Source organism: Taudactylus pleione, unplaced genomic scaffold (genome assembly GCF_031769625.1).
Source record: "Taudactylus pleione unplaced genomic scaffold, aTauple2 ptg000217l, whole genome shotgun sequence".
Lineage (NCBI taxonomy): Eukaryota > Metazoa > Chordata > Amphibia > Anura > Myobatrachidae > Taudactylus > Taudactylus pleione.
Window position 1 is genome coordinate 3429363 of NW_028284619.1, and position 11233 is coordinate 3440595.

The 11233-nt window shown below is 45.2% G+C and overlaps 1 protein-coding gene across 3 annotated transcripts in view; it reads right to left on the reverse strand.

The window, feature by feature from the left end:
• Positions 1-10979, reverse strand: part of TMEM40 (transmembrane protein 40) — a 133481-nt gene extending 122502 nt beyond the window's left edge. Inside the window, exons 1-2 of one of the 3 annotated variants that reach the window (XM_088478686.1) lie at positions 10892-10979; positions 8383-8424 (exon numbers count right to left, since the gene is read on the reverse strand). The gene's annotated coding sequence lies outside the window, so the exon portion shown is untranslated. The remainder of the gene's footprint in view (positions 1-8382; positions 8425-10891) is intronic. The other 2 variants (XM_088478685.1, XM_088478683.1) reach the window with 2 other exon arrangements.
• Between the last annotated feature and the right edge of the window lie 254 nt (positions 10980-11233).

Here is an 11233-nt window from a genome sequence, read left to right on the forward strand (position 1 = left end):
GAGCAGAGCGCCGGAGGGACTTGTCGGGGGACCTGCACACGCGGATACAGGTAAGTTTCACCTGCTATTCGCCACCTCACAGTGGCGAATAGTAACTGCATCAAATTCCGAAAATTTATAATTTTCGGAATTTGATGAATACCACAATTTCCACATCCCCATACTAATGTATGGGGAGTGTGGAAATTAACGCAGAGGAACTTAGCAAGGAGATATATGTGATATCTCCTGTGCTAAGTGGCTACATGAATACCAAAATAATGTTATTTAAGGAAAATGTCCTTAAAAACGTTATTTTAGTGTTGATGAATGGGCCCCTTTGTCTTTTCACTTTGCGACATATTCATCAATTATTGGTTTTCAGACTTGAAAATTGTAATTTCGTATCGCCTCTATTCCCAACAATAAGAAATTATATACTGCCGGAATTTATTAATATACACATGCAGGGACAGCGGCTCTGAAAGGATCCCGTCTCTGCAATGTGTTAGAGGTGAAGTGATCGCATCAGCAGACACTTCACTCCTCATTAGGGACTCCTGCTCATGAGCGGTCTACTGACCATGCGCCTGCAGAGATTGCCAAGGAGGGTTCCCAAGATAAGTTTTGCAAAATGTAGCCCATAGGCTTCAGCAGCTCTGTGGACCTGATTCAGACCCGCTCGCAAGTGAGAAATTCACTCGCTCCGGGGCTCGCAACAAACGGAGCGGCTGTCGATGTTGATCGACAGCTCGCCCCGTTTGTAGGCGGGGAGGGGGGGAGGGGCTGGCCAAACAGAGGCGTTCCCGAAGGAACGCTTGCCGTTTGTGGGCGGCCCTACTGACATCACTCCTGATATCAGTAGTGAGCTTCCTGCTCCATTAGAGCAGGAAGCTCACTGGGGCTTGCGGGAATGAGACCCTACCACAAGGGTCTCGTCGCAAGCCCGATGGTCGCGACATCACTTGGCCGCTCGCAAAAGCTGTGGGTGGTCACCAACAGTTATACGAGCGGCCAGGAGGCCGGATTTAAAAAAAAAAGCGGCCGCCCTGATTCAGAGCGAGCGTTCACTTTTTGCGAGCGGCTCTGAATCAGGGCCTGTATCCAGGAGCTTGCTAAGTCTGACAGCTTTGCAGCCCCCATAGAAATTTATGGGGGCTGCGGCTGTTGTTGGAAATGGAGGGACATTAGCATATCAAAATATCTCCTGTGGTCCCACCTTCATACATTCGGGGGATCCTTAATATTTTCAGTTATCCCCCGAAAATGGGTGTTTTGGGGGGGGATATGCCACAAATATTACAAATAGGCTTTTTGGTGATATGCATGTGCACATTCTTGACAGGATTATTCAGTACAATGTAGTGTACAATTTGTAAAGTACTGTATTCAATGCTTGGCCTTCCCAAACTGTGTTACAGACAGTACACAATCAGCTATTTGTAATTATCATTGTGTGATTACATAAAGCTGCATAATATTACTACAGTTTATCATTGTAGAAGTTGAAATTGGACACTGTACTGTAAATTTGATATTGTATACCTTGTTATTATCTAGATATAAGTGTTTTTTTTGGCAATATGTCAGCATGCAGCAGCTGTCTCTATGCAGTAAGAATACTGTGAGTCTTACCTGGACAAGTGTTACCTGTGTGAATTGGTGTGTTACGAGGTGTTTGAGTCATATACTCCCACCTATTGTGCGAGCTGCTGTTACCTGTACACGCAAACGCTCCTATTGTTATAAAGGCTTTCACTACGCATCATATTCACGAATAGGCGTGTGAGATGTGTCAGTCTCATTCTCTGCTCCCAACTGAACAGTGGTTACCTAGATACTCAAGACGTCACTATTCTTGTAATGTAAAGTTATACCATATATGATAAAATAATATATTATATACACAGTGTGATTTATAGCTGCCTGCTAGCAACCAGAGTGTACTGAAAACAACATGTAAACCTGCATGTCCATAAATTAGCCATGAAATAAATTGTATGGCATTATCGTGCAAAATACACTTTACAGTTATCATGTTAACAACAGAAGAAAAAGTCCCTAATAAAAAATGGCCATAGTACAGTACATTAATAATGAGTCCCACCCAGTGAAAGGCAGTTAAGGTGAAAATTACAGTTAATTTGGTAACAGTAGAGGAAAAAGTCCCTAATAAAAAATGTCCATAGTACAGAACATTAATAATGAGTCCCAGTGAACGGCAGTTAAAGTGCAAAATACAGTTCATTTGGTTATAGTAGAGGAAAAAGAACAAAAACAAGAAAAGTAAATTTTACTGTATGTAAAGGTGCCCACACACATAGCGATATTTTACACGATCTGGCCGATTCCGACGCATTGGAATGACAGATCTTGTAAAATATGGCCAAATCGTGAGGAAATCGTGAGTCCACACTCACGATCTGCATAACGGTGGGTTTCGTTCTGATCGAAATGAAATAGTACACACATGTGACCAATATGAGTGAGTACGAATGAACACACTTTATTTACAAGTACAAACAAACAATAAACAACATACAAAGTATACTGTATACTCAACTTTTGTCTATGTATTCAGATGACACTGGTAAATCATCATCTTCAGCATAAGATGTACTTCATCTTATCTTCTCTGGGGAGCCCATCATTTCACAACGCCCAGGTTATTCAATTTACATTGGCAGCACCCTACTGCAGATTCAGGTCTACCACGAGCTAATGGGCATGTTATCAGAAACCTCATTTGCATTCAATTTTGATTCTGATTTCTGGACATATTCCCTGCATTCATGGATTTCAACATTTTCTCATTTTGTGAAATCGGAAATTTTCATCACACTGCTCTGATCAAACACATTTTCTGTAGTATGAATACATTGTTTAATTTCTGTTTCAAGTTCTTTCTGCGTAACTTCATACACTTCTCTTTGTATCTCAAACTCACAAATTTCTACGCAAGATGTGTGTAATAAATCACCAGTTGACATTTTAACTCTTGCGTGTGGGGATTCTCTCCCCCTCCCTATGGAATTTGTCAAAGGCAGACTGGCAGAATCCTCAGAAACACAAAATGGCATTTCATCTGATTCAAAATCGGTAGCTTTCAAAAAGCTCAAATCACTACAACTTTGTAAAGGCGTCCCAAAACAAGTTGGATTACACTGAGATTTTTTAACACATTTCAGAAATTTCATGAATTTATTCTGTAATCTACCCTTGGCATTTTTCACATGTTTCAAAAGTTTGTAAAACATTTTTCTCAATTTTCTTTTTTTTTTTTTTAAAGAAAAAGACAAAACAACATCCAGTGTTATTTAAGCTAAATCACAATTTTTTCTCATAAGAATGAGACAGAGAAAACATACACAATGCAATATACAGGTCAGCAGAGAAAAAGCAAAACATCATTTTGCACTTTTTTTTTACAGAATCAATCAATTGGTCACAAATTAATTAACCCTTCCGATCCCACTTCTGACACCAAGTGCATAACGGTGGGTTTTGTTCTGATTGAAATGAAATAGTACACACATGTGACCAATATGAGTGAGTACAAATGAACACACTTTATTTACAAGTACAAACAAACAATAAACAAACAACATACAAAGTATACTGTATACTCAACTTTTGTCTATGTATTCAGATGACACAGGTAAATCATCATCTTCAGCATAAGATGTACTTCATCTTATCTTCTCTGGGGAGCCCATCGTTTCACAACACCCAGGTTATTCAATTTACATTGGCAGCACCCTACTGCAGACTCAGGTCTACCATGAGCTAATGGGTCCTTTGTGTACCTCTGGTTTATATACCCTAAAAGGCGGTGTTGGCTTGCTGGATATTAAGCCCATTCTAGTTACAAACTAGGTACTGTACCAAGCACTGACTGGTCCAACGTAGCATTGACCAAACTTATCTCCCTTGCACATGCTCCATAAGCAGTAAGATAAACTCAAGGAGATACAGTAATGATGTATCCTAGTATGTATGGAGATGAACTGTTTCAAAGCTCCTTTGTGTGTAGAGTCTGGACATCACTGCTAATTACCCATAATGCTTAGCACCTCTACACAGCTTATGATGGAATGTAGCTAACTGATAAGAACATGTAGGCTATGAATGGCTCATTATACTTCTAGTTGTAGAAATGGCAGGTAGGAGCTAGGCCTCAATATTTATGGCTTATTTGACCTCAAAAGGTTATATCTAACAATTCTATGCAAAGACTGCAATTATAGTACAATCTCATTTTCAAACCTCAAAGAGGTCTAGCAAGGGGTATATATGTTTGAAACTTATATGCCTATGTAGAAATTAACTATTTAACCCACTGATTACATGATCACGATGCGATGCTCGTCCCCGCTGGTCGCATATCGCATCTTCAGATCTGCCGTGCAGTAGGGCAGATCTGACAATCTAGGAGGCGATGCACTGTGAAAGTCTGCATGCAGGAGAGATCGTATGAAGATTGGACACCAAATTGTGTGCAAATCATGTGGAGATCGTGTGCAGAGCTTCCGGGGAGAGTTTCAAGGGAAATCGTACACAAATCGTACACATCGGCTGATCGTGGGCAGATTGGCATGTGTGTGGGCACCTTAAGAAATGTCCTCTGAGTAGTAGAAGAGAGTACATGAGTGTAAGTCTATTTATGTCCACCACAGGTCAAATTAATAGAGCGTTTTATTTTGTTGATATCAATAGGGGTATTTGGCATAAAATAGGAAAATTTGCACTGTTCATGCTTACAAAATGCCTATATGCAGATTGGCACTGGCCCCGTCATATGCTTAGATAGGTGTACCTGGGAAAGGAAGGGGCATACCATAGTACAGCAGGAGTGTGTTTGTGTAACTGAGAACTTAAGAAGACAAGCACAGAAATGCGGATACACCTGTCAGATTTTCTTCAATTTCCTATCCTCCTCCTTCTCCTCCTTCTTCTCCTCCTCCTCCCCCCTTGACCTTCTCTTCTTTACCCTTCAACTATTAACCCCTTCTCTTAGTATTTAAACTCTCACAAGCAAGGCCCTTCTTCCTCATGATGAACCCTAGCACTCTTCTGGTTGTTATTCTGTGGGAATGAGGTTAGAGATGTGTAGAAGAGAAAAATAATTGAGGATTTGTAGGTGTGTGAGAGGGGATGCAATCAGCATCCCGGCGTGCAGGATGCCGATTGTCTGAATACCGGTGCCGAAATCCCGACAGGTCGGGATCCAGGCACCAGTATCCCGACCGCCGGCATCCTGAAGGTAAGTATCAGTGTGTTAGAGGGAGTTTAGGGTGCGGGTTTAGAGCTAGATACTAGGGGGAGGGTTAGGCACCGTTGAGGGGGTGTTAGGTTTAGGGTGCGTGGAGGGGCAGGTTAGGTTTAGGCACTAGGGGGGAAGTTAGGTTTAGGCAACGGGGAGGGGGTGTTAGCTTTAGAGTGCGGCGAGGGGGCGGTTAGGTTTAGGCACTAGGGGGGGAGGTTAGGGTTAGGCACCGGGGTTAGAAAAACACTTACCTGTCTTCCCTATGGGTGTCGGGATTTTGACCAGCGGCATCCCGACAGCCGGGATTTCATACCCAACCCTGTGAGAGGAGTTTGAACTTGTTTCTGAGTGGCATAGGAAGGCAGCCAGGGGAGCTACTGGCAGACAGAGGATGCAGGAGCAGGGTAGAAAAGTCTAATGAGATATGATGAGTATATGGATGTGAGGTTAAGGGGTCTATTCATCATCCCTTAATTTCTACGAAATTAACATTTTCACCTAGTGTTGTAGAAATTATGTGTCAGGGCCATTCATTAACTGCATATCTCCTGGTTACAAATGTCCCACGATGAAATTATGTAATTCTTGAAGTTCCGAAAAAGCATTTAACTGTAACTTAGATGGGGTACAGACCCCGTTTACAAGGCAGCTTGTCCCTGCTGTCCTCTGGCTGTCTGTGGCTGCCAACTCCAAACCCGCCGATCCTCCCGCTCCACTGCACTCACCGCAGCATGAGAGGAGTCTTCGCGAGAGTGGTGGTTGTCTTCGCTCCGGACGGCCCCTCTATTCCCATCTGTCTTCTCTGACCGATGGTACACTTTTCTCCTGCTACTCCGGTCTTCCGAGAATATTTGCCGCCTGTCTTCATGCTGTGAATCTGCAGTTTGGAGACAGGCGGTGAAGACTCTACGAAGATCGGAGCAGCAGGAAAAAAGTCTCTCACTTTCGAAAAGCAGACTCCGCAGAAAGAGCAGTTTCTCAGAAGTGATAGTTTAGGTAATACAGCATGATGAGTACCTCTGAAAGGTTCTTTGAACTCACAGCGCATTCAAACTTAATTATCAATATTGATAATTATGTAATGATGAATAGGCCCCTGGTTTCCATGGTGAGAAAGGGCCTGAATGTGGAAATGTTATGGAGGTAGAAATGGCAGGATTGGGAGGGTGACTGAATGTGGGTGGAAATGAGAGGGAAGAATCAGGGATGACAGCCAGACAGTGGACCTGCACAACAGAGGAGAGAGGAATTGTCAATGGAGAGAGAGTGGGGAGGGAGCAGTGGGTGTCTTAGTGGGTAAAAAGACGATGACTTCAGATTTTGAAATGCTGGGTTTTAAGAAGTGACGGGACATCCAAGAAGTTATGTCTAACAAGCTGGAGGTGACACAGGAGATGGCAGAAGGGGTAAGGTCAGAGAAAGAGACGTAAAGTTGGTTATCGTTGGGGTGATTGCAATTGTGGATGCGGTAGGAGCTGATAAACGCTACCAGATAAGAGGCTTAGAGGAAGACGGGAAGAAAGTAACAAGGACAGAGCCTTATGGGATGCCCACGGTGAGTGGGAAAGGAGGGGGTGGCATCAACAACACTGACCCATCAGCCACTGCTTCATTATATAATGGAATACTCAGTATATGTTATTGTGCTCCATTGTCCCTAAAATGGCAGGACAGAAGCAAATGTGTGGTGTCCTTATTGATAGGTATGTCTAAATAAATGCCATTTAAATATATTAATATGGATATACTATGATGAATTGGGCTCTATCTTTAATACAAGAATTGCATGTGCACATAAATGGCTGACATACTAGTAGCAGGTATTGAGTGATAAAACCAAGAATGGCTCATTTTTAGGCACTAGGTGCTTTATTACACGGTGGCCGCGTTCTGTGAGCATGTGTGACCTAAAACTCTGCACCTGTGCTGTTGTTGCTCATAGGAGGGCAGACAATGGAAGCACTGACTTGTTGGAGAGTTGGCTTCCTGTGACAGTGCCTGAGTCCTGTATGACCCATCCTACTGCCGATCAGTGACTGTGGCTGTATGCTCCATGCTATCACTTGTTAGCAATGGCTGCGGCTGAAATGTCCGTACACCCTAATTAGAAGGGATGTCCACATATTTTTGTCCATGAGGTGTGTATATATTAATAGATCATTTTACTTTTGTAATACATGCGTACATACCAGGGGCGTATTAAGACAGGGAATGCACACGGGCCCCCTCCTCTCTCCCCGGCAGCGTACTGACCACAGCCATAGACCCTGTGTACTAGTCTGTGCCTGGAGTCTACTGTGCATGCACAGGACAGCGGGAAAATGGAGGTGGAGGCCATTTTCCAGGCGTTTTATACAGGGTTGTGACAGCCGATACGGGACTATTAGGTGAGTATTAAAAAATATGGGTGCAGGGTGTGCAGTGTGGACCCAGGGGCCCGTGTGCACCGCACACCCTGCATCCATTATACATACGCCCCTGATTCATACAGTACATACATAATACTACTTTTACGGTGGAATTCGTCTGACCACCTGCTTTTAAATATCTCTCTCTCCTGCATGATGACATTACAGTATGCTATTAATTTAGAGCTTTGGGACGCCCATGTCTCAAGTTCCCAGGGACCCCAAAATCTTTATCCAACTCTGGCGGTATCACTTGTGTGGGCCTGAGGGATGAGGAGAAAACATACAGTACATGCTTTTGATGCTGATGATGGTGGTCGCCAGCACTATGTAGCCTCTTCTGATTCGCTGATTGCAGATTCACCTCTGAAGCTGATAGGTGCTTTCATCATTGCTCGTGCCTATATTATATGATTTTGTGTAAGCACTTTATGCAACACAATTGGACACATGCAAGCCATAGGAAATATGTCTTCTTGTCTGGGTCTCCTTGCTCATCTCATCCTGCCTGGCAATGCATGTTTATCACTAGTGATGTTAAATCTCAAATGTGCTATAGTGGTACTTATTGTGCTTCTATAGCTATTCCTGCTTTCAGAGCCGGCCCTAACCAATTTGGTGCCCTAGGCAAGATTTTGGCTGGTGCCCCCTAGCAGATAATCCCACCACACTACACTCTACAGACACTCTCCCCCACCTCTTCAAACATGAGACTCAGTTTTCACTTACCTCTACCTTTTCTTTTTTTCTCTTCTTTCTTTCTTTAGGAGTCTGACAGAGGACATAAAATTGTGATTCATTTGCCACCATTTTTACATATTTATAACATCTCCCTCTCTCTCTCTATAGATAGATATATACAGCACACACACTGATCCAGTTGCTGCCCACCTCACAGCACCACATACTGCCCCTTCACTGCCCGCCTCACAGAACAGCACCCCTCTCAACACAGCAGCCCTGGCCTCATCCAGTACCCTTTTCCCAGCACAGCACCCCTGGGCTCATCCAGCACCCCACATCCTGAACAGCACCCCATGCCTCATTATGCACCCCTTATCAAGCAGTCAGAACCCCTCATTCAGAACGGTAGTGGATAGATCCCCTTCAGTATTTGTACCCTGATGTTGTCCGGTACTGCCCAAAGTCATTCACTACTAACCACGTAAGCATAAAGGGGGTATATAAAACTGTAGCGAGCAAAGCGAGCCACTGTGCCCGAAGCGTGGCGAGCGAAACAAGCCCGCAAGTGGACAAATTTCTTCTGTTTGTGGCCTGTATGGGCATGGAACTTCCACCCTCACTGCATGTCATTTCCAGGTACAAATATTGAAGGGGATCTATACACTACCCATTCAGCCCAGCACCCCTGTGCTCATTAATTATGCACCCATTTTCCCAGCACAGCACCCGTCAGTCATTCAGCACAGTCAGCATCCCTGGCCAGGATGGCCTCTACGCACCCCTTTCCCAGCAGAGTCAGCACCTCTCAGTCATCCAGCAGCACCCCTCTACCAGCTGAGAGCTCAGCTGACTTACTTAGGGCCCCATTATGAATGATGTATAACCCCTTTAGCGCTCACTAAAAGGGTTATGTCATTCTTTCTATATTTAACAAACAGCAATAATCTAAGATTACTGCTTATTGTCACAGCATCGTCCTCGCCATCTTTAGATGGCGAGAGCGATGCGGTCTCCATTGCCCGCAACGGGGATCCAGCGCTGCCTTTCTGGCTTCAGTGAAGCCTTCCAGGCACTACCGGGTCCCGCTGGGTTAAGTGGCATGCACATGCGCAGTTGGACCGTCGTGCATGCACATTACACAGAAGCCCATCGCTGGCAGCCTAATGTGGAGGACGTGGCCGACAAGGAGAACTTTGCTGCAACTCGCCGGAGGGGCATTTTCATTTGTGCCACTGCCACTCTAAATATAAAAATGCTTCGGGGTGGTTAGCTTTGTTAATAAATGGGGCCCCTATGCCAGCTACACACTAGACGTTATGTCGTCCAATCTGGCGGATCGTACAACATATTGTCCACATCGGCCAGTGTGTACCCGCTACGTCACTGAATGTAGCACGAGCCAACGCATCGACAGCAGCATCATCCATTGAACCTACATGCAGGTCCGACGGGTGATATCGTCAGTGAGGGCTATGCTGCGGAATGCAGCATGGCCCCCGCAGTCGCTCTGTTGCTCCAGGCACCGGCAAGTGTGTATGCACTTGCCGATACTGGGATCCCTGCTGGGTCCCGCTGGTAGCGATATCGCGCTGGGTACACATCGTTAAGTGTGTACCCAGCTTTAGACTCACTGTCTTTAGGGCCAGGGAGTCAGTCGCGCGAACCCCTGATTGTTTTTCCAGCTGGCCTCGGTGGGAGCTGGGCTATGGATGGAGGCGGAGCCGTGAGATGTGAGGAGTGGCTGCAGTTGGGCATGTGCTCCCATGTCCATTTTACTTGCCACAGCCCAGTGGTGGAACTAGTGAGTGGTGGCCTCACAGCACATAGGTTATCAGTAGTGCCATATAATGCAGAGTGCAACGCAGAGGTGCCATATAATGCAGAGAGTGTCACAGTGAGCGCTATATAACGCAGAGAGTTGCAAAGAGCGCCATATAATGCAGAGAGTGCCGCAGTGAGCGCCGTATAATCCAAAGGCGCCATTTAATGCAGAGTGTCACAGTGAGTGGCATATAATATAGAGCGTTGCAGTGAGCACCATATAACGCAGAGAGTTGCAATGAGCGCCATATAATGCAGAGAGTGTCACAGTAAGCGGCATATAATATAGAGAGCGTCATATCGTGCGCCATATAACGCAGAGAGTTGTAATGAGCGCCATATAATGCGCAGAGTGTCATAGTGAGCGACATATAATATAGAGAGCATCGCAGTGAGCGCTATATAACACAATGAGCGCCATATAATGCAGAGAGTGTCACAGTGAGTGACATATAATATAGACTGTCGCAGTGAGCGCTATATAACACAATGAGCGCCATATAATGCAGAGACCTGCAGTGAGCACCATATAACAGAGCACATCACTGACCCTCATATAACTTATAGCACAGATAATATGAACAAACCCCTCACACATACACATAGAATACAACACCCACCCCACATACGCTACATTAATATACCCCCCCACTCACACACACACTACTACATTAATACACCACCCCCTCCCCATTGCATACAGATACCACCCCTATATGACACTGGCACTTACCTCTCCTGGAAGAGGATGTCTGGTCCCTGCTGGGGCTGGTCTCCACTCTCCATGGCACATAATGAAAGGAGAGGCTGTGACACAGTGACTGAGAGGGCTAGACTGGAAAGGAAGGGGCGGGGACCCGTTGTTAGGGGGCGGAGTCTCAGGCAGGGAAAGGAGAGTGCAGGTAGAATAGAGTAGACGGAGAGGAGGGGGCGTGGACTGGGGGGAGGGGTTGGGTCTCAGGCAGTCTAGTGTGACAGCCTGGTCATGTATAGTGAGAAGGCACCCCCCCTCCTCCTCCTTCCTCGGTACGGCCCCCGGCCAGCCGCAGGCAGCGCAGAGAGAGTACTGTAATAA